This window comes from Thermobia domestica, chromosome 2, assembly GCF_964235325.1.
Source record: "Thermobia domestica chromosome 2, izTheDome1.hap1.1, whole genome shotgun sequence".
NCBI lineage: Eukaryota > Metazoa > Arthropoda > Insecta > Zygentoma > Lepismatidae > Thermobia > Thermobia domestica.
The window spans coordinates 266,506,007-266,525,793 of record NC_137455.1 but is presented as its reverse complement, the minus strand read 5'-3'; the positions used below and the strand labels follow the sequence as shown (position 1 = coordinate 266,525,793).

The 19,787-nt window shown below is 35.7% G+C and overlaps 1 long non-coding RNA gene across 1 annotated transcript in view; it reads left to right on the top strand.

Moving 5' to 3' along the window:
- Positions 1-9,297, top strand: part of LOC145679811 (uncharacterized) — a 180,888-nt gene extending 171,591 nt beyond the window's left edge. Inside the window, exon 3 of the long non-coding RNA XR_014130566.1 lies at positions 8,755-9,297. This is a non-coding gene — a long non-coding RNA (uncharacterized LOC145679811). The remainder of the gene's footprint in view (positions 1-8,754) is intronic.
- Positions 9,298-19,787: the final 10,490 nt, after the last annotated feature.

The window sequence follows — 19,787 nt, the reverse complement described above, 5'->3', positions numbered from 1 at the left end:
CAGATGATATTACAGCTGTTCTTAAATGCCGTCGCAACACAGCTCCGGGGCAGACTCAATTACGTATCGTCAACTGCTTAAGGCACCTGTGGCGTTTCTACTATCCATTTCATAAAGATAGGCCCCTGACTTGGCGGTGCTGCCGTGACGTCCAGTCAAAACTTATATTACATTGTCATACCTCGTTGGAATTGTTGGAATGTTGTCTTTTAAATACTTAAGACATACAAATTTCCTTTGTACTGTGTAGTGAGAAAAAAACAGAAATTAATGAAAAAGTGCATATTTTTTCGTACTTTTTTGGTAAATCAATGTTTATTGGACTATATCTCGGAAAGGAGATAACATGAAATAATTTCCTGTGCTCGATATGTAGATGCATATATTACCTCTAAGTTCTGAAAATTTCATTACTCAACACGTAGTAATTTTCTTGTTATTCAGTAAAAAGCGAGACATCATTATCTCTGAATTGCTGCGGTGTATTTACAATCTGAAAAAACTTTTAGAAAGAACTTGAAGTAGCTTTTTCAACCAAACTGTTTTGACTTGTTTTAAAAGATAAACAATCACAAATATGACATTATGATTTTCTCAGCTTTGCGCCCTTTCCTATCGCAGTTTATACGGAGTGCTACGTTGCCACATTTTCCTGGCCAATACACTCTCAGCCGGACGGGTATTTAAACTTGTCATGCACACTGTCCGGCACTTTTTTTTCTTTAGATATTTTTAAAATTTTATGTCTCCACAGATTTTGAATCAATTTTTTAGAAATTAACAGGATATACAGTAAATGTGTCAAGTGTTCAAAATTAGAAAAGCGAACTCTTATTTTGTTTGGATTTGCATGTGATGGTCCTCGAAAATTTGTTGCTTTTTGTCAGTTTTTCACTTACTGCACGCAGTACAAAATACACTTGCACAGAAACAAATACAAGCACAAACTTTATTATACGACACAACCTAAGTTGATATGTAATATTGAGTTTACACTTCACAGAAAATCTGTTTTCAGATCTAGGAGTTCCAGTACTTCTCTTTAGTGTTGTAGATTTTGAAGCACTTTCCCACGCAAAGTCCAACTTTATATATCAGGCAATAAACCAGGGATGCAAATAAGCAACAAAAGTTTACTCGCCCAAGAAAAAAGTTACTAGCCCACATCACATAAAAATAATTTACTTAGCCTCCATATGATAATAAATACTCGCCCGCACCGATGAACCACACGCCCCGGGCGAGTGGTTATCTGCATTCCTGCAATAAACGCTAATATTTATTAAAAACTTCCTTTCACCTTGCGGCTGCTACGTGTTGTAGTTTGGATTCCACGTTTATCAGTAGGTCCACGTCTCATATAGCCTCACTGCTGAACAGGACGTTCAATTCAAAATCAACTCAACGTTTTTTTTTACTATAAAACCATCGATAAAAACAGCTGAAACACTTTATATGCAGAATACTCTGTAGATAGCTCAGCATTTTGATCAATTCCCGGTACACCACTAAACAGGGGTTTTGCGTTTACTAGAATTTTATCGCTCCAAGCTACATCAGAATCTGTCTTTGAATAGGAACGACACGTTTCTTTCTCTCTTTCCCGGCGCAGCCTCAGGTTCACTTGAGACCGAGTTAATATCTTGTTCACTCCCGAATACGCCACTGAGCACAGAATAATCAATGTCATTACTATTCATTACTAACTCATAACCGTCTGAGTCGGAGTCATTCATCAGTTCTGCAATTTCATTATCGCTAAAAATTTTGCCTCTTCTTTTTGTAATACCGCCGCTCGTAAAGGAATATCCATATATATATATATATATATATATATATATATATATGTAAGTGTGTAAGTTTTTGACGCCTACGAACCGAAGGAAAGTGTTGAAGACGTAATCAGTGCGACGTGATTAGACGCAAATACAGCCCTCGTCAGCTATTCATTGCATTGTTTTCTTTCGTTGAAAGAAAACAGAGGAACCATTCTGTGTTACTGTACATTCGGCAGGGGAATTGATCGCAGAACTTGGGTGAATACGTGATTGCCAAGGCTACATTTCTTTTTAACCTTTAACATATTCCTAAGCTGGAAAGTGTGTATACTGATAGATCTTGAGGTAGAAATGGAGCCATTGTTAATAAGTGTTCAGGAAGATAGCAGGAACAGCGATGAGTCAACAAACCCATTACGAAAGTGAATGAAGTAAATAGATTAAGAGATGAGTTTTTGGATGTTTTACTTCAACGTTTTATTTTTATTACATTGAGATGTATAATGCATTATTATTATTTTTATGATGTTGTGAAAGTTTATAATAAATACTTTTTCCTATTACATTCTTTATGAAGTAGGCTTCGCGCTACAGGCTTCCTGAACGCGACAACACTGTACGACAGTGGTGCCGCACTTCCACTTACTGTATGCTGTTTCTTCATGTAAGCGCGGGGAATTTAAAGATTGGGCTGCAACATGGCTCACCGCTTAACGCATAGAATATGTTGAAGTAATTTTTTTTTAAATAAATACTCTACCAACTAAACCTTTTTTGTTAATAGTTTCAAATATTTGGAACACTAGACTTCCAAATTTTCGAACAGTGTTTTGTACATTTCTCTACCTACCATGGTAAAGCAAAAATGAAAATGAAATCTTTAAGTTTTACGTCCCACGGTTATGCCGGTTAGGCTAAAGGAGACGGTGATGATGAGAGATACCATGGTAAAGGAGATCAGAGCGTCGTACATCATTTGTTTTAATTACACAAAAAGTATCAAGTGATGAAAATTGAATTTTTCACAACTTACAGTTAATGGATGCATCTACATATTGTACACAGGAAATTATTTCACGTGATCTCTTTTCTGAGATATAGTCCTATAAACATTGATCTACCAAAAAAGTACAAAAAAATACGCACTTTTTCATTAATTTTTATTTTTTTCTCACTACATAGTACAAAGAAAATTTTTATGTCTTAAGTATTGAAAAGACAACATTCCAGCAATTCCAACGAGGTACGACAATGCAATATAAGTTTTGACTGAACGTCATGGCAGCACCACGAAGTCAGGGGCCTATCTTTATGAAATGGATAGTAGTCTTACTTGCTTCTTTGTATACAACTATTTTATCTACAGGCTATTTTCCAACTACATGGAAACTTGCTAAGATTGTGGTCTTTCTAAAACCTCGCAAAGATCCAACTGCTGTGTCATCTTACAGACCCATTAGCCGTACTAACGTGTTTAGCAAGACACTAGAACGCCTTCTGGTAAAACGGCTCCATCACTATCTACAAATCACGAACAAACTACCAATTATTCAAGCTGGATTCCGTCCACTCTATAGCACTGCTGATCAATTACTCAAACTTTCTACACTACTTGTCAACCATTTTAATAAGCGTTTACCATCTGTTTTGATCTCCTTTGATATTGAAAGAGCGTTTGATACTGTTTGGCATGAGGGGTTAATTTACAAACTCAAACGTCTGCTTCCTCACAGCTATATCCGATTAATAGCCAATTTTCTACATCAGCGCCAGGCTTTCGTTCAGATCAACAGGGCAAAGTCACGCATGTTTCAACTCCGCGCCGGTGTGCCCCAAGGATCTGTTTTATCTCCTCTATTATATATTCTTCATGTAGCCGACATGCCTCAACCTCAGACCCCACTATATGCCTTACAATTTGCTGATGATACCGCTTATGTCGCGTTGGGATCTTCTGTGGATCGCATTAAACAACTCCTACAACCAGCTTTGGACAAACTAGTTACATGGTGCCTGAAATGGAAGCTCAAGCTGAATTCAACTAAGGCTCAAATGACTCTCTTTGCGCTCAAACGCAATAAATACTGTAACAGTCGCAATCCGGAACGTCTACATATAACCCTTTTTGACTCTCCAATCCCAATTCAAAACAGTCTCAAATATCTGGGCCGAAGCCATAGATCAGTATAATCCTGACCGCCGTATCTACCACCGAAATCCACATATATATTGCTCATAACCTCCCCACATGTACCCAAGAAACATTTTAACACAATAGCCACCTCTTACACATCCTCGTCAACTTGATTTGTTATTAGTTCCTTACTTCAATCCACATTATTCTATAGCCTGAAATCATTCTCCATGTCATCAAATTCAAAAAAGTTGAAAATATCTCTGGCCACAGAGAAGGTGTTGCCTTCTACGGCCCGCCCATCCATTGGATGGGAATGAAACTCTTGTTAAAAAAAAGGGTTGCTTGTTACAACTAAACCGTAACAATTATGCTTATTTTGATGTTTTGCAGAAGCGGATCGGAGACTTGGGTATTTTCACGGTTGTGCCTGTGCTTCAATAATTGGGAAGGCGAGGGGAAAATATATTGTAGCATAGATTTAGTCAGGCGGTTAAATTATACTGATTTCATACTGTTTTATCTAAATTCGTTTACTGCAAGCTTCCATATAACTTGTTTGGCGTGTTTTCGCTTGCAATAAGCTTAATAAAGCTTGCCATTGATGAGAATACGCTTATACTTGGCTTGAGTTTGAGATAATTTAACTTGTGAAGACAAGCTTGCCGCAAGCCTTGCCCAAATGTAACTAACTAGCTGGCCACAAGCTTTCAGCAAGCTAATTGGCTTGCATAGTATAGCTTGCGGCAAGCTAATTGACCTTGCAACAGCAAGTTTGTGGCAACTTGCAGCAAGCTTAAATTGCTGTCTGGGTAGGGGATTCGATTTCCAAAATAGAGTGTAGAAGTGCAATTTAAGTGAAGTGGATGATAGTATAATAATATACTAATGAAAAATGTGAATCTATTTATATTGGTGAATTCTTCCTTCACTTCTCCCTCCCCTTCCAAGCACATTTTCCAATGACGACACTGCTTCAAAATACGAACAAACGTACAGAAAACAATGAAAAATGAATCCCGAATTTAAAGGTTGGTTGTGTCTTGTAGATAAAGACGTGGCTACACCATATTGCGTGAAGTATTATTAGTACTAGACTTTGACGAAACCATATACATTATATCTGCAAATTTAAAACAGTGCATATATACAATAAATCTCACAAATAATTTTTAGCGACTTTTAACGAATTGGAGTCTTTTCATCTCGAGTTTAGCTACTTTTTGTATCAACGTTTTGGCAACAGTGGACACCACCGAAATCAAATAGTGTTAGATTAGTGAGTACTTTGATGAGTGACTATTGATGGAACCTGATGAAAAAATATCACTGTTCATAGTGAAGAAGACAAGACAAAGAATATTGATGGGGAACCAGATGGTGTGAGGGTTCAGTAGATAGTGTGATGGTGACTAATAGGAGAGAAGAAAAAGAACTAAGTGACATCTATTAGGAAAAGCAGTCCTACAATACGACATGAATAATTTCTTTAAAAAAAAAATCAATAAGGAGTACTTTGCTTCTGGGGATTAGTTTTCTTCGGTACAAAATTTTCCGAAATCACTTACTAAAGTTTTGTTCAATTCAAGAAGCGAGAGTGAGAAAAGCTAATGCGGTGCTCCGTACCTTTTATTTTAAATTGTCCTTGCATTAAACATATCAATTTAATTTCCATTTGTTTTTAGATTTTTTTAGCTTAATTTTTAGATTTTTAAGTACATGCACATGATTACATGCACACATTCTACTGTTTTAGCGCAATTATGGGCATAATGTGTGACATTCTTTAAGATAAATCAAGGTAACCAAACAAACAATCAGTTATATCTAATTGAAGGTAAGTAATAACATAGTTTTACTTTCATATAGTTAAAGAAAAAAGTTTGCAAGGTTTCTATACAGTGAATAATCATTTATCACTGTCTGTTGACGAAACCCTACCGAGAGGATTCCTGCTGATACATCCGTCATATGATTTCCTTTCATTACATGTAAGAAAACAATTACTTACTTTCAAGGTCTTGTGACTCTCATTGCTTTATTTGGGATGAATCAATGTGTAGTGAGACGCCCCTTTCCTATAACAATTACTCTTTTTAAAAAATCTACATATCTTGACCTGACCTTGTATAATAATGAAGAGTAGTTGTTTTCCACGTCTTCGCATAAAAATAAACTGAGGAGAAGGAAAAGCAGTGGTAAGTGACTCATATGAACATTGTGTGTTTGTACTTGAAACTCCACATTGTAATAGCACGTGATTTTTAGTTTTCCGTGACGCTACTAAATAACAATAAAAAAATCTATATTTAGTATTATTTTAACATTTCATTCATTTTAAAATGTTACATGGGTTATTACAGCAAATGCACAAACTTAGTCACGAATACAAGGTGAATAATAGGTAACATGAAAAAAAAAATGCACCAAGTACATAAAGCAGGGGGGCTATAGTTTGAGTCCAATCTTTAGAATTCTTCGGAAACTTGATCTTGAAATACAGTCAAACCTGGATAAGTGAGACCTGAATAGCTGAGAAACTTCTGTTATTGCGAGTCTTGTAATAGAATATTACCTCTATAACCTCTATAACTAAGACGTCTGCTATTTCAAGAAGTAAGAAGCTCGGTAAGTGAAATATCTCTATAAGAGGGATCAAGTTGGTGGTCCCTTGCGATTACTCTTATCCAGGTTTAAGTGTACAATATTCAATTCGAGTTGATTTATCAGAAATGGCATGAAACTGCGCTTCAGTCGTAACATTTTCTTCTGTATTGTAATTACACATTTAGGCTTACCGAGTCTAGGAAGACCTGTTACAAATCCAGTATATTTAAAACTTTTATTCAAGTTACGGATTGATTGTCAAGATGGAGATACAGTGTTTGAAGAGAATTACATGAATAATCCAATCATATCTTGGTAATTTTAATCATGTAACCATTAAAAACACACGTCCATCTTTTGCTAACTTTCTATTTATTGCAAATTTACTTAATTACCAATGCAAGGAGATTTTTTATAAAATGACTTCATACAACGTATTGTTCACAAACCAGTTTTGGATGGCTGAATTTTTGCGCTCTGGATAACCACACATTTCAGGCATGCCGTTAGTCTCGGTCGTTTCGATCTCGAATCTACAAATGTCTTTCCGTTCTGTCTGGAGTCCATTATGATCTTGTCAACATTTGTTAACATTGCAAGTAACATACAATGGTGCGCTACACTCTGTCACACTCTCAACGTCGAATTATGTAACCTCAAATGTGCTCCTTACAAACACATCCGAACGCAGTGGTATTACTTGTTGTACTGCATGCTTAAACTAACACATACTTCATACCCAACGGAGTTTCCGCTTGTTTGGTATTTCTACAATATCGTGTTATGCTGTAATATATTTACGGAAACACATATAAATCATTTCATATACTTGTCCATTTCGACGAAATTCTTGCCAAAGAATATATATCTGTAGAGTTTATCCTGTAAGTATTTGAAGATCCTGTTAGTAGTTGTGTGTGCGAATGCAATATGCGTATATAAATATCAGTCTGTTTCTGAAAAACCAGAACAATGTTCATCCAAGGCAAGGTTGCTTAATTAAGTGCCTTCTATTATGGTTGTATAGTTGGGCCTCGAGAGACCAGGTGATTGTTCGGCAGAATTGCTGCACTCGGTTGTGATGTATCGATAGTCTAACCGTGGAACACGTGGGCAGAAGCTTTGTTCAAATTACCTTAACTGTCAGGACGGTGACTGCTAGCGCAACCAGAGCACCCGAAAACTAAACTATGGTCGTTGGATCAGGTCTTCGTTTCAGTTTTACTCTTACACGTTTACCCCTGACACAACTTTCTGGCCGAGAATATCGTTAGAACTATCAAGAGAGACTGCAAAGTTAGATGAATGAAGGCTGATGGTATTTAAGGATGAGAGTTGTTGCTATCGCGGTAACTACCATTTGAGTCTCCGTAGACGTGAGCAGGAAAATTCAGTATGTGTTCGCATTAATCACACAAGACCACACCTACTACTCGGACAATGAAGTATACATCCCACTCTCCTGTGGTCTTCATTCAGGATGTGTAGCTAGTGCGTCGTACATTCGTGATGTCAGCAATTCTGTCTTCCACCTAACCTAGTGTTATTGTGCGAACCCATGTTCCAGCAACATAAAGCACATCGCTATACTGCTAAGAATCTACGCCGCAAACTCTTTCTACACATGCCTGATAAGTCTACAGATCTGAGATCTTTTGATGACATACATTGCATAGTGAGAAGGCGCGGGCGTCTGATCGGCTGCTGGGCTCTGCAATAATCATCGTTCAGTACGTTGGTTATACGCACCATTACTAGACGCTTTCCAATGTTCGAAATATCCCATATTGGAATCACTATTGTCTGCAATGATATTTTTTGTATCGGGGTCGCTAAAATAAACATATTATAAACAATGATACTTCCGATGCCGTTTAAATCCAAAATTTAGTCCCGCAACTTGGAGAGGGAAGATATATAAAAGTGATCGAAAATGACTGATATTACTGTCGAATCCATAGTTGTCAGGGTAGCTGAGATTAACAGTGACACTTCCGATGCCGTTTACATCCAAATTCAGCCCACAATAGTAATATTTATTTTTCATTATATTTTCTTTGTTTCTATCGAATTGAGAGTATTTCAGTAAAAAGTGAGTGACTAACGAAACTTACCACTAAATTTTCTTATTTTAACCCAAGAAGCTCATATATATAAGTTATTTTTTATTTACTATTGTTGGCAACATTATTTTTGCATGTTTTGTTATCATGATACTGTGCTTTTGTTTTCCAGGTCAGCGTTTCTGGAGTATCGTCATGGAAAGATACAGTACAGAACAGCGAGTGTTGATTGTTAAAAGAAGAAGAAAGCAAAACACTTGCGGTATCGACATTTGCGGTACTGCGACATATGCGGTACTTCGAGTATCGACAGTTGTGGTACTAGGACATTTGCGATACTATTCAAAGTAACTTATTTTCCAAGCTAAGAGAGGATATTTTCGGGTGTTCAGTTGGAGGACAGGCATACAGTATCAACTGCTACGAAAAGACCAAGTTTTATCAGACTGGTATAGCCAGCAAGTTGTTCTAGGGGAAAATAACATAACTTTCAGGAGACCTAGGATTTTTGCATTCTAAAATCAGATTACAAATCTTCTTTCAGAATATAAACCATTATTAACTCACCATACAAACATACAAAGCTTTCTCACAGTACTTAAGAACATGTAAATGTAAATATAAGGATCAATTACACAGAAAACGGAAAGAAGATACTATTAAGATACTGTACATGGTAAACATAAACAATGCATGTTTATGATTGACTAAAACTGGAACATGTAAATAAATCCTTATCTCTGATTGGGGAACGCCTGACTGATATTTAAAGGGAACTTCTAGAAATATATTTAGTTTTATTTTACAGTTTCCTTAACAGTATTCCAATAACTATTTACCAATGGTTACTCGGAGTTGAAATATAATATTCTTCTTTCTTCATTTTTTAACATATTGAGATATTTGTAATTACGACTAAGTATTACGAGATTATCCGAAGAACAACTTGCTAGATGAGTGACTTGTCACAGGTCACTCCCTTGGGACATAATTGTCCATTGTTATGAGCATATTTAGGGACTTTTGGTCAGATCTAGCTCAGAATAAGTATAAGAAACAAAGTCAAAATCAACTTTCAATTAATTAGTAATTTATTTTTCTGATTTATAATAGAGTTCAGTTAGTACATTAGTAGATAGCTTCTCTTCTGGAACAAAAAAAAAAAAAAAAAAAAAAAAAACCTACAACTTTTGAATGTGTGCCATTTTCCTTAACAATTTCTTGACATCTTTCGAGGCTACATATTCAGTTAATACGTTTTCCATTCTTCTGTCCATCTTATGTACTGATGTCGTCTACCTTTTCCTTCAATGTTTGAAGTTTTGCTTTCATATAGGTAATCGTTGCATACAGTTTCACGTTTTAAATACCTCACCAAACAGTACACATTAGATGTTGACTTACCTAATGATTTGAGTCCATGGTTTCACTGCTTAACAACACTATTCGTTCTGTGCTGTTGATTCGAACCGTTGCATATGGAGATGTCAATGTTGGAAGTATTTAACCACAGTTCAACAAAATAATCTAAAAAACCTCTCAAGTCTTTCGTGATGTGGTGCATCTTCCATAATGGTAAGCCATCAAACATCGACGTCATCTACAAGGAGAAATAGTAGAACAGAACACATTCTGAGGAGAGCTCCACCTCTGGAACTGATTTATAGTCATTTGTGAGTCCTAATTCCTGACTCTTACTCAAGAAGCACTGATTAAAATGGAATTACACCCACTAATGTGCGTTTCCGGGAACAGTGTTCTTTGAGATGTTATTACAGCTTAATCGAAATACAATACACATTGAGATGCGGAGAACTTTGGATTTGAATCAAGTTTACACGAATCTCAAGGGCAGAGCCGGCCTTAGGTGATGCGGGGCCCGATTGGTAACATTTTGCGGAGCCTCAGTTTACAACTAACTTGCACTAAGGTCTGTAGAACCAATCGTGCCTCGCATTTTTTCAAGGTGGTTCTGGTACCAGTGTTTCATAGTTTTCTTCTCTTACAAGTAAACATATCGATGTCGAAATCTAGTTTCTTGACCAAATTTGGCAGCAAAGTGTGGAATATCAAGAAACGAGCCTAAGCAAAATTTAAAGTGCTTCCGTCCATAAAGACGGCCACAGTGGCCAAAAATCTGATTAATCATATTAAGCCATAACAATGTGTTTCAAGTTTGAAAATTTCATTTTATTTGTAAAACGGGTAAAGGGATTAAAAAAAAAACATTAACAGATATTGGAAGGAAGTAGACATCTATTTGGGGTATGCTTATCATGACCGTCATCTTGTATTTCGCTCAACGTTTTTTTAAATAGGAAGCGTTTCATGTAATATATCAAATTGGGCTGAATTTTACGACAAGTACAATGGTGAAGTCTATGTTTCCAGAAGTTTATATTTGTAAGACATAATTAAATGCGCATTGATATGAATTCGTTGGTTCAAAGATTTCTTAACAGCTGGATCTTTTTGAAAATAATTCAAGACAGGAGAACCTAATGTACGCTAGTGAGAACAACGTAGGTAGCAACAGTACTTATGAAAGGTATAATCAGCTTGAAATCGTTATCGACTGAAGACAAAATGAAATAGAGAAGAGACGATCATAAACCTTAAGGAACTGATAGAAGATGGATGGCATAGGCCCTATTTTTCATTGGATTACTTGAGTTAGAAGACAAACCTTCATAAGCAGGCGCCTATTTAGTAAGTAAGTAAGCAGCCACCTATTCAGTATACATTCGGTTTTCCTGACTTGATTTTAAAAAATACATCCACGGAATTTTTCGCAGGAGAGAACAAAGTTTGTCCACCGGTTTTGTATTTTAATATAGCTATAATAAGAGAAAGGCTATGCAAAGAAGTCGCTGATACCATCTCGGTATTCACAGTAGTGTCACAGGATATAATCAGTAAGAACGCCAGAAACATTTACTTAGTGGGGTGTTCAAAATAAAGGAGGGTGTGCACCTAGAATAATGATATACATTTTTATAAAAACTCAAAGAAAACAATATTTTTACGCCCAGGGCGTGTGTAAGAAATTTGGAAAACTGTTATGAGTGTTGGGGATGTGCAGAATACTCTCTAGACATACTTATTTTTAAAACAGAAGTTGTAAACGTAAAAAATAATAATAATAAAATAGTACAGCATTAAATTCAGAAAATATTTGCTTATTCCCGGAAACTTAATACAAACTATTCATTTACTTGTTAGGGAGAGACCATATCCTCCCTTGTGGAGTCCATGGATGTACCTGTATTGTAATATGTTGTTGTGTGTACTTGACAACGGAGTAGCAGAGCCATCTTAACGGTACCATAGCCACTTGGCCGGAGGCCTCACAAACATTGGGGGCCTCGCGAACAGAATGGCATGTATTATGTATAGGAGCAAAATTTAGTCATAGGGACCACAACACACTTGTTTGCTCTGGGGCCTAATATGCTATTAAAACGGCACTGGACAATATAGTAGACGGGACTAGCGCGGATATATATAACACCTTCCAGGCCCGAACCTCATCTATGTTGAAAATTTCGTTAAGATGGGTGGGGTGGTTTAAGCATGATGAAATCACAAAGACAGTCACTTTTATTTTTGTTTTTTTAACCTATATCTCCCCCCTACCTCTTCCCAACGTTGCACCGTAAAAGCTGAGTTACAAAAACATCCCAGGCCCGAACCTTATCTAAGTTTAAAGTTTGATTGAGATCGGTTGGGTGATTCAAGAGTTAAGTTTTATTCATTTTCATCCTAAGATCTACCGTCAAGGTGAAATGATTAAAAAAATCTTTCCAGGTTTGAACCTCATCTATGTTGAAAATTTGATTGAGGTCGATCGAGTGGTTCAAGAATTATTAACTCACGAACATAGTCACTTTTATTTTTATATATATTGATTTCAGTATATCTCCCTCCCCTCCCCTCTCCCTACGTTCCTCCGTCAAAGTGAAAAGATGAAAACATCCGAGACACGAACCTCATCTATATTGAAAATTTGATCGAGATTTGTAGTTTGGTTCAAGAGTTATTAAGTTTTATTTATTTCTTTTATAATTCCCCCTCCTCCTCATGCTTTTCCTCTAAGTTCTACTGTGAATAGCTAAAAACACTCTCAGGCCAGAAACTCATCTATGTCAAAAATTTGGTCGAGATCGGTCGAGTGGTTCAAGGGATTAAGTCACAACTATAGTCACTTTCAATTTTATGATATAGAAATTCAAAAACAGAAAATTCCACTATTTCTTCATATATAGGTCTGTTTATGTAATGACTTAACTAGATAAAACATATAAGTTTTAGTTCCTTATGAAGATTATTTTTGTAACAGAAAATGCTTTGATTTTATTGTGTTTAAAGCTATGAGAAAACTTCGTCTTACGCGTATTAAACTGACAAAATATGATTTTGTGAAATCAGAGGTGAATTTTGAGGGAAGAATAGGTCTACATTGAAATTTTTTAAATATTTTTGCAGAAATGAAGAATCGTTAGATTTTCACTTCATGAAACTTTTTTTCAGACAATATTTATTAATATATATATATATATATATATATATATATATATATATATATATATATATATATATATATATATATATATATATATATATATATATATATATATATATATATATATTTGGGGCTAAACAACGATATAGGAATAAGTGGAGTATGGTTTTATGAATCGGAAAATTTTTCAGAAAATTTTCTGGAAAATTTTCCTTTTGAAAATTTTTCGGAAAATTTACATCGCTGATTGATATTAAAATAAATTACTGATATTTTAACATAACGATCAGAAAGAATAACAGATTAATCATCGTTTAATTTCAAATGACGCTCGATTGTAATTTAATAATGAATACACGAATGACATCACATTAATTTTAGTCTTACTGAGAAATCTTTTTGTACTATTGATTGGCTGTTACTGAAAGTCGACTCTTAATGGTATTATTGTGATTCAAATCAATGTTGGTAAGTAAAATTAATATAAAAATAGCAAGTAAGTGCACCAAACCTTTTTTCTCAAGATTTCACTAATGTTCTCAAGTCAGGCATGCTAGTGAATCAAATCTATAGTAGAATGACCACCAACGCTCTGGCCATATTGCAATACTACTTCCCATGAAATGATTGAAGTCAAGCAGTGCCGAATCTCATCAGAAGAAAGATAGGTGACCGTTGTACTCACCAGATGGTGTTGAGATTGCGGCACCCACCCAGCGTCGTGAGAACAATTGAGGAGCTATTTGCAAGAAAGAAGTAGCCAACTCCGATCTAGAAAACCAGTATTAACTATGAAGGGAGCAGATGTGCTGACCACACATACCCCAGAAGCATGAGTGCCACAAGCCGGATGGTAGGTCCTCGCCTTCTACTGGTCTTATGAGAGTTGATAATACTATAGAGGTAATATATGACAATTCTCAACATTTTAGAATTTCCCGAATAGCAGAAAGAGATCTTATTTGAACCATTAAACCAGCATTAATGATTCAAACGTTTGTCGAGTCATACTTTCGTCAAATTCTTCGAATGATTGAGGCCAGAAAATTCTAAACGAGCCAAGCCCTTCCCGTAGTTAAGTAACTAGCACTCGCGTCTTTTCGTGCACGTCATTCCGGGTTCGATTTCTGGTGAGAGGGCATTGTTTGAATGTATTTCGGTGGTCTGGATTCCAACGGAAATTGTAGGTTTACGTATCATATCGTTTCAGCGCTGAAAAAACAAGTTAAATTCAACAAATCAAAGTAAAATCTAAATGGGTCAAGCAAGAAAGCTGTCAAAACTGACATGGGAATCGAACCCGAATCTCCCACGCTAAAAGCACATACGCCAACCGCTTAGCCACGGATGAGCTCGACCAACGTGAGCGCATGCAAAGGAACTGTTTACTTCTTATATACTTTCTATTATTTCATATTGTTGCTAGATGTTATCAAAACGTAAGTTTTCAAAACTTTCTTAGTCTAGTTTATTTTCATGATTTTTCTAAAAGACAGATTTTGACAAATAACTCATTTAGATTTTCTATGCCTCAATTTACCATGTTTTGCCCATAATATTTCTTTTACTGCAACATTGAGTTTCATATATAAAAAATAGATCAATACTAAAATTTTAGCGTTCCTGTGTTGTACGGGTAGATTCGGACTTAAGGTCCAGGACTAACAGGAAATTAACAGAGTTGGAACTTTAGCTAAGAAACAAACTTAATTTTTATTTTATTTATTTCACATACTTCGACTTTATAAAATAGACCAGCAGACATGGATATTGCGCAAAAGCGATGAAAAAAGACTAGAAGCCTTCGAAATTTGGGTATGGAGGAGAATGGAGAGAGCTGAGTCGGACGGAAAACAAATAAGATGTTAGAAATAGTAGGGGAGAAAAGAACAATTGAATCGGGCATTGTAGAAAGGACACTTTTTTTTTATTGTACGAGTTTATTCAAATAACAACTATCATAGTTGCGGATGGTTCCATATATTTACATTCTCAATAAGAGTTCTCTATAATTGTTAATTAACATTTTAAAATATTGCACATGTACTCTTTCTGCACGAAATAGTGAAGGAACTATATATAGAAACTTTGTTTTACTAATATATATCGATATGCTATAAACGTCTGTTTCTCGCACGGGGACAATAATTTTATGTAAAGTATTTTAATCCTTCCCCCCTTATAATACTTTCCCTTCCTCCTTCGGCAATTTAATGAAAATGTAATAATAAAGATTCGAACTGTCACACTCTTCCCAACTCCCGCCCCTTACAATGATGGGGGATGAATTTGGACTAAGACGACATCGGAAGTCACTATTAGTCTCAGTAGCGTCGAAAACTATTGATTGGATATTGACATTGGTTGGTCGTCTTCTGTTATTTGTTCATGTCATCCCTTCCTACTCCCGTCACCCACTCCCGTGCAGATGGGATTGAACATGGACTTAAACGGCATTGGAATTGGCATTATTTATCTTAGTAACACAGAAAGCTATGGATTGGACACTAATATCGGTCGTTTTCGATTATTTGTATGTCACCTCCTTTTGACCCCATCCTGATCCTTTTTCCAATGGGGAATGAATTTAGACTTGGGAGTGTCAATACTCACCTGAGCAACCCCGGAAACTATGATGAACCCTTCTTGTTCAGGATAATAATCTTTCCTTGTAGAGCATGAATATACCAATAATTTAATTTCGCCCAAACTGTTATGTGTGCCGTTTTTGCAACGACCTATTCACTTTTAGATGTATTGAAAAGAGGAAGAAAAATTCATTGGAACATTAGCTAAGACGTCATAGGACATTGTATCGTGAGGGGCATGTTAGAGGATATGATGACAAGGAAACAGGAAGAAGTCAAAGAGACCACGGTTGATGGACGGTATCAAAACAGAAGACAAGATTAGTTGAACAGCGTGGTGCATGGGAGCTTCTGAGTTGCGACAAGTGATCTACTAGTAACGGCAAAATTCTTATAATGATGAATATTATTTTTAATTTTTAAATCATTTCTGTCTCCAGCGCTGAAAATGACCATTTTGGGGCCCCTAAACATTTTCCTTCCAAGGTTGGGGTCATAGGCAGCTGCCTAGTTTGCTTAAACAGACGCTCCGTTCTGTCTACGTGTTATCTATCGCAATAATAAAGGGTATTTAAGTAAATTGCACATGCATGTTCAGCAAGATTATAATTCTGTATTCAGCATTCTATATCTTCTTTTTATTTATTTTTTTAAGAACTTCTCGCAAATAATAAAAAAAGTGTTTGCACGTGACAACTGCTCTACGCGAACTATTTGTAGTTATATTCGTTTATTTTTCCAAGAAACTTATTGGAAACATCAGAATACCACATAATGCAAGCAATTTTACTGATGTCTGTAATTTTGCCCATTTTTGCAAGCAAATCACATAGATTACTGCTTTGTACGTTGAGCAATATCTAAAATCAGTTGTTCGTTGACTTACAACAAGAGATCTAATTTTTATTCCAACGAAAGACGGATGATTGAAGACTCCGAGTAGTTATGATTCATGTCCTCCTCCTTTAATGGCATTGCATCACTGTAAAAAATGGTCTTATAATATCCATTTAGAAACTACATTGTCTGCAGAATATTATAACATTGTGTGTCACGTGCAGAAATATTCTGACGCTGGCAGACCACTCTATGACTTATGAAGCAGGAGAGTTCATCTTTGGACAAATAACACCGCTGCATTGGGTCCTATTCTGATGTCAATTCTACTACTATTGTTATGGTCCATTTTCCTTAGTTCTTGCTTTATGTTATCCTCCTTCTTTTTTTACTGCCATTCGGAAAAATCTCTTTCCAACATGATTCCAAACCAAACTCTATTCAACAATATTGTTCCTGAGCCACTCTTCTAAGAAATCTGAATCCTACGATCGTCGATGACCCATTTTTAAGTTACATATTATATTGTATTTTTCTCCTCATTCCTCCATTTGCTCATTTACCGTTGTGCTAAATATTTTCCTTAAAAAAAAAATGATTTTAAAAATCTTTATCCTTTATTCTCTCTTAAAGTTAGCGACTACCTTATCCATTCAACACCTATATTTTGTAGATTCTTTAATTTCATTGATATTAAAGTCTCTAATTAAAAGCTTTTGCAAGGAGTAGTAGCTAATATTCACTTCTTAATATTTATTTTACTTTCTCTTTGGTTCCGTTTATTAGTTGAAGTTGAGCGTCCCTTTCCAGGACCGAAGCTATATGAGACGTGGACTCTGTCGGATAGTAATAAAATGAAATGAAATGAAATCTTTTAGTTTAACGTGCAACGATTATGCCCATTATGCTGAGGAAGACGGATGATTAAGGTAAGTGAATGATGGTGGAATAATTGGTGGAGCGATAATGTAGGAGGAAACGGGTGCACCCCAAGAAAACCCACGAACACCAAGTCGTCCAACACAAGTTTACGTGGCCGGGATCGAACCATGAACCCCACACACCAGAGGTAAACGCTCTACCACTGAGCCACCATAGCCCTCGGCTAGTAATAAATGGCTCCATTTACACATGATTTTAGTTTTCCGTTCTTTAATTTCTTTTACGTTTTCTGTAATATTATGTGCTGTTCATGTAGCCTACGATATTACTATTCACCATGACATGGGCGGCAATTAGGGGGGCAAAAGGGGGCAGTTGCCCCCACTTTTTGAAGTAACCCAGTAATGTATATAGTTTCATTTGGAAATGTAAAGTTTTTGTATGTATTACTTTTTCATTAAAAAAAAAAAAATGGTGCCACATAATATTTCCCGTTGCATGAGTACGTATTAGTTGTCTCCTCGTGGAGTTAAGCAAGCTACAGGAATTGCGTTTTAATTGCAATTCAAAGCAATTAATATTGCAATTGCGTAGTTCTTTAAATTTCGTAGCATATGCTTGTAGTATTTACTGTCCTTCATTTTCTAACAAGGTACTCGCGACGTTTACCCTTTGGATTTGTGTAAAATTGATTCAAATGCAAAGTTCTTCTCGTCACAATGTGTATTGTACTAATTTTAGCGGCACATACTGGTAATTTGCATATTTATGGGCCTTCATATATCGGAATTCAATCATACACTAGTTCAACGCTCGAACACAAAATTACTTTTAGTTTCTGTAGATGTAACTGGACATGAATGTGGGCATATGCAAAACAAATTCGATCAAATACTGCTTCTCTGACACATGCTACCCACCCTGGCAGCCATCTTGCATCCACCATATTGGATTCCACTTTCGGTTTTTCAAATGGGAATAGGTGCAAGTGACACATCAAATTCATGTACAAATTTCTCGGAAATTCACTGATGTAGATTATTTTACTGTAGCTTGTACCGTTTGCAAGGTATTGCATATTAAATCTTTCCAGGCACTTCGCGAATAGACATTGCAGAGTAATATCAGTTACGCATATATTTTTGATGCTGACAAATCAAAACAATTTCTAACTGGAAAAATACTGTAAGTATAAACAAACTCTTTACATCATTGGTATCATAATCTTATTACATTTCTGTGAGTGATTGTATTACTTCCATGATATACTACAACAAAGAAGTATTGTATAACGGTCAAAATGTTTAATGTAAATCCAGATACGACCATATTTAGGTGAAGACCATTTCCGTAAATATGTCTCTGTGTCTATATTATGTACGTTCAGATAATATTTCGTCAACGATAAATCACGTAAAGGATTACATATACACAGCGGGCCCTGCACAACTTTCTATTTGATTCAATATTTGTAAAGTGCCTGACATTTAACATGCAATAGCTACGGTAAAACTCACTACATTAGTGAATTTCCGAGAAAATTGTACATGAATTTGATAGTAAGACTATCCATGGCTTTGGATTGATTGTTTTAATAAAAAGCACTGACCAAAGCTTAAAACCTACTGTATTTTAAATTATAATATGCAACGGTTTCGGATATCTAACATATCCTTCTTTAGACACTATCTGTTCAATAGTGTCTGAAGAAGGATATGTTAGATATCCGAAATCTTTACATATAATTTAAAATACAGTAGGTTTTAAGGTTTGGTCAGTGCTTTTTACTAAAATGAATTTGATGTATCACTTGCATATATTCCCTTTTGAAAAACCGAAAGTAGAATCCAATATGATGAATCCAAGATGGGCAGTTTGGTTTGGTAACATGTGTCAGAGAAGCAGTACTTGATCAAACTTGTTTTGCACAAGCCCACATTCATGTCCAGTTACATCTACAGAAACTAAAAGCAATTTTCTATCTGAGCGTTATACTAGTGCATATGATTGAATTCCGGATATATATGAAGGTGCATAAATATGCAAATTACCAGTATGTGCCGCTAAAATTAGTACAATACACATTGTGACGAGGAGAACTTTGGATTGAATATATTTTACACGAATCCCGAGGGTAAACGTCGCGAATGTATTGTACGAGTAATAATATATATTTAATGCCATGTGTGGAATTATAAATTAAATTGTTCATTTATCTTCAGTTTGAATATAATTTTTGCAAAACACGCCTCATTATTCCTTACTATAATTAATATTATCCTTTCTATTTACTTGTTTTGTAAATTTTTTATTAAATAATCTGATCACACAGTTTTCCAGACAGAATTTTAAGATGTTCATGAGCAGGGAATCAAA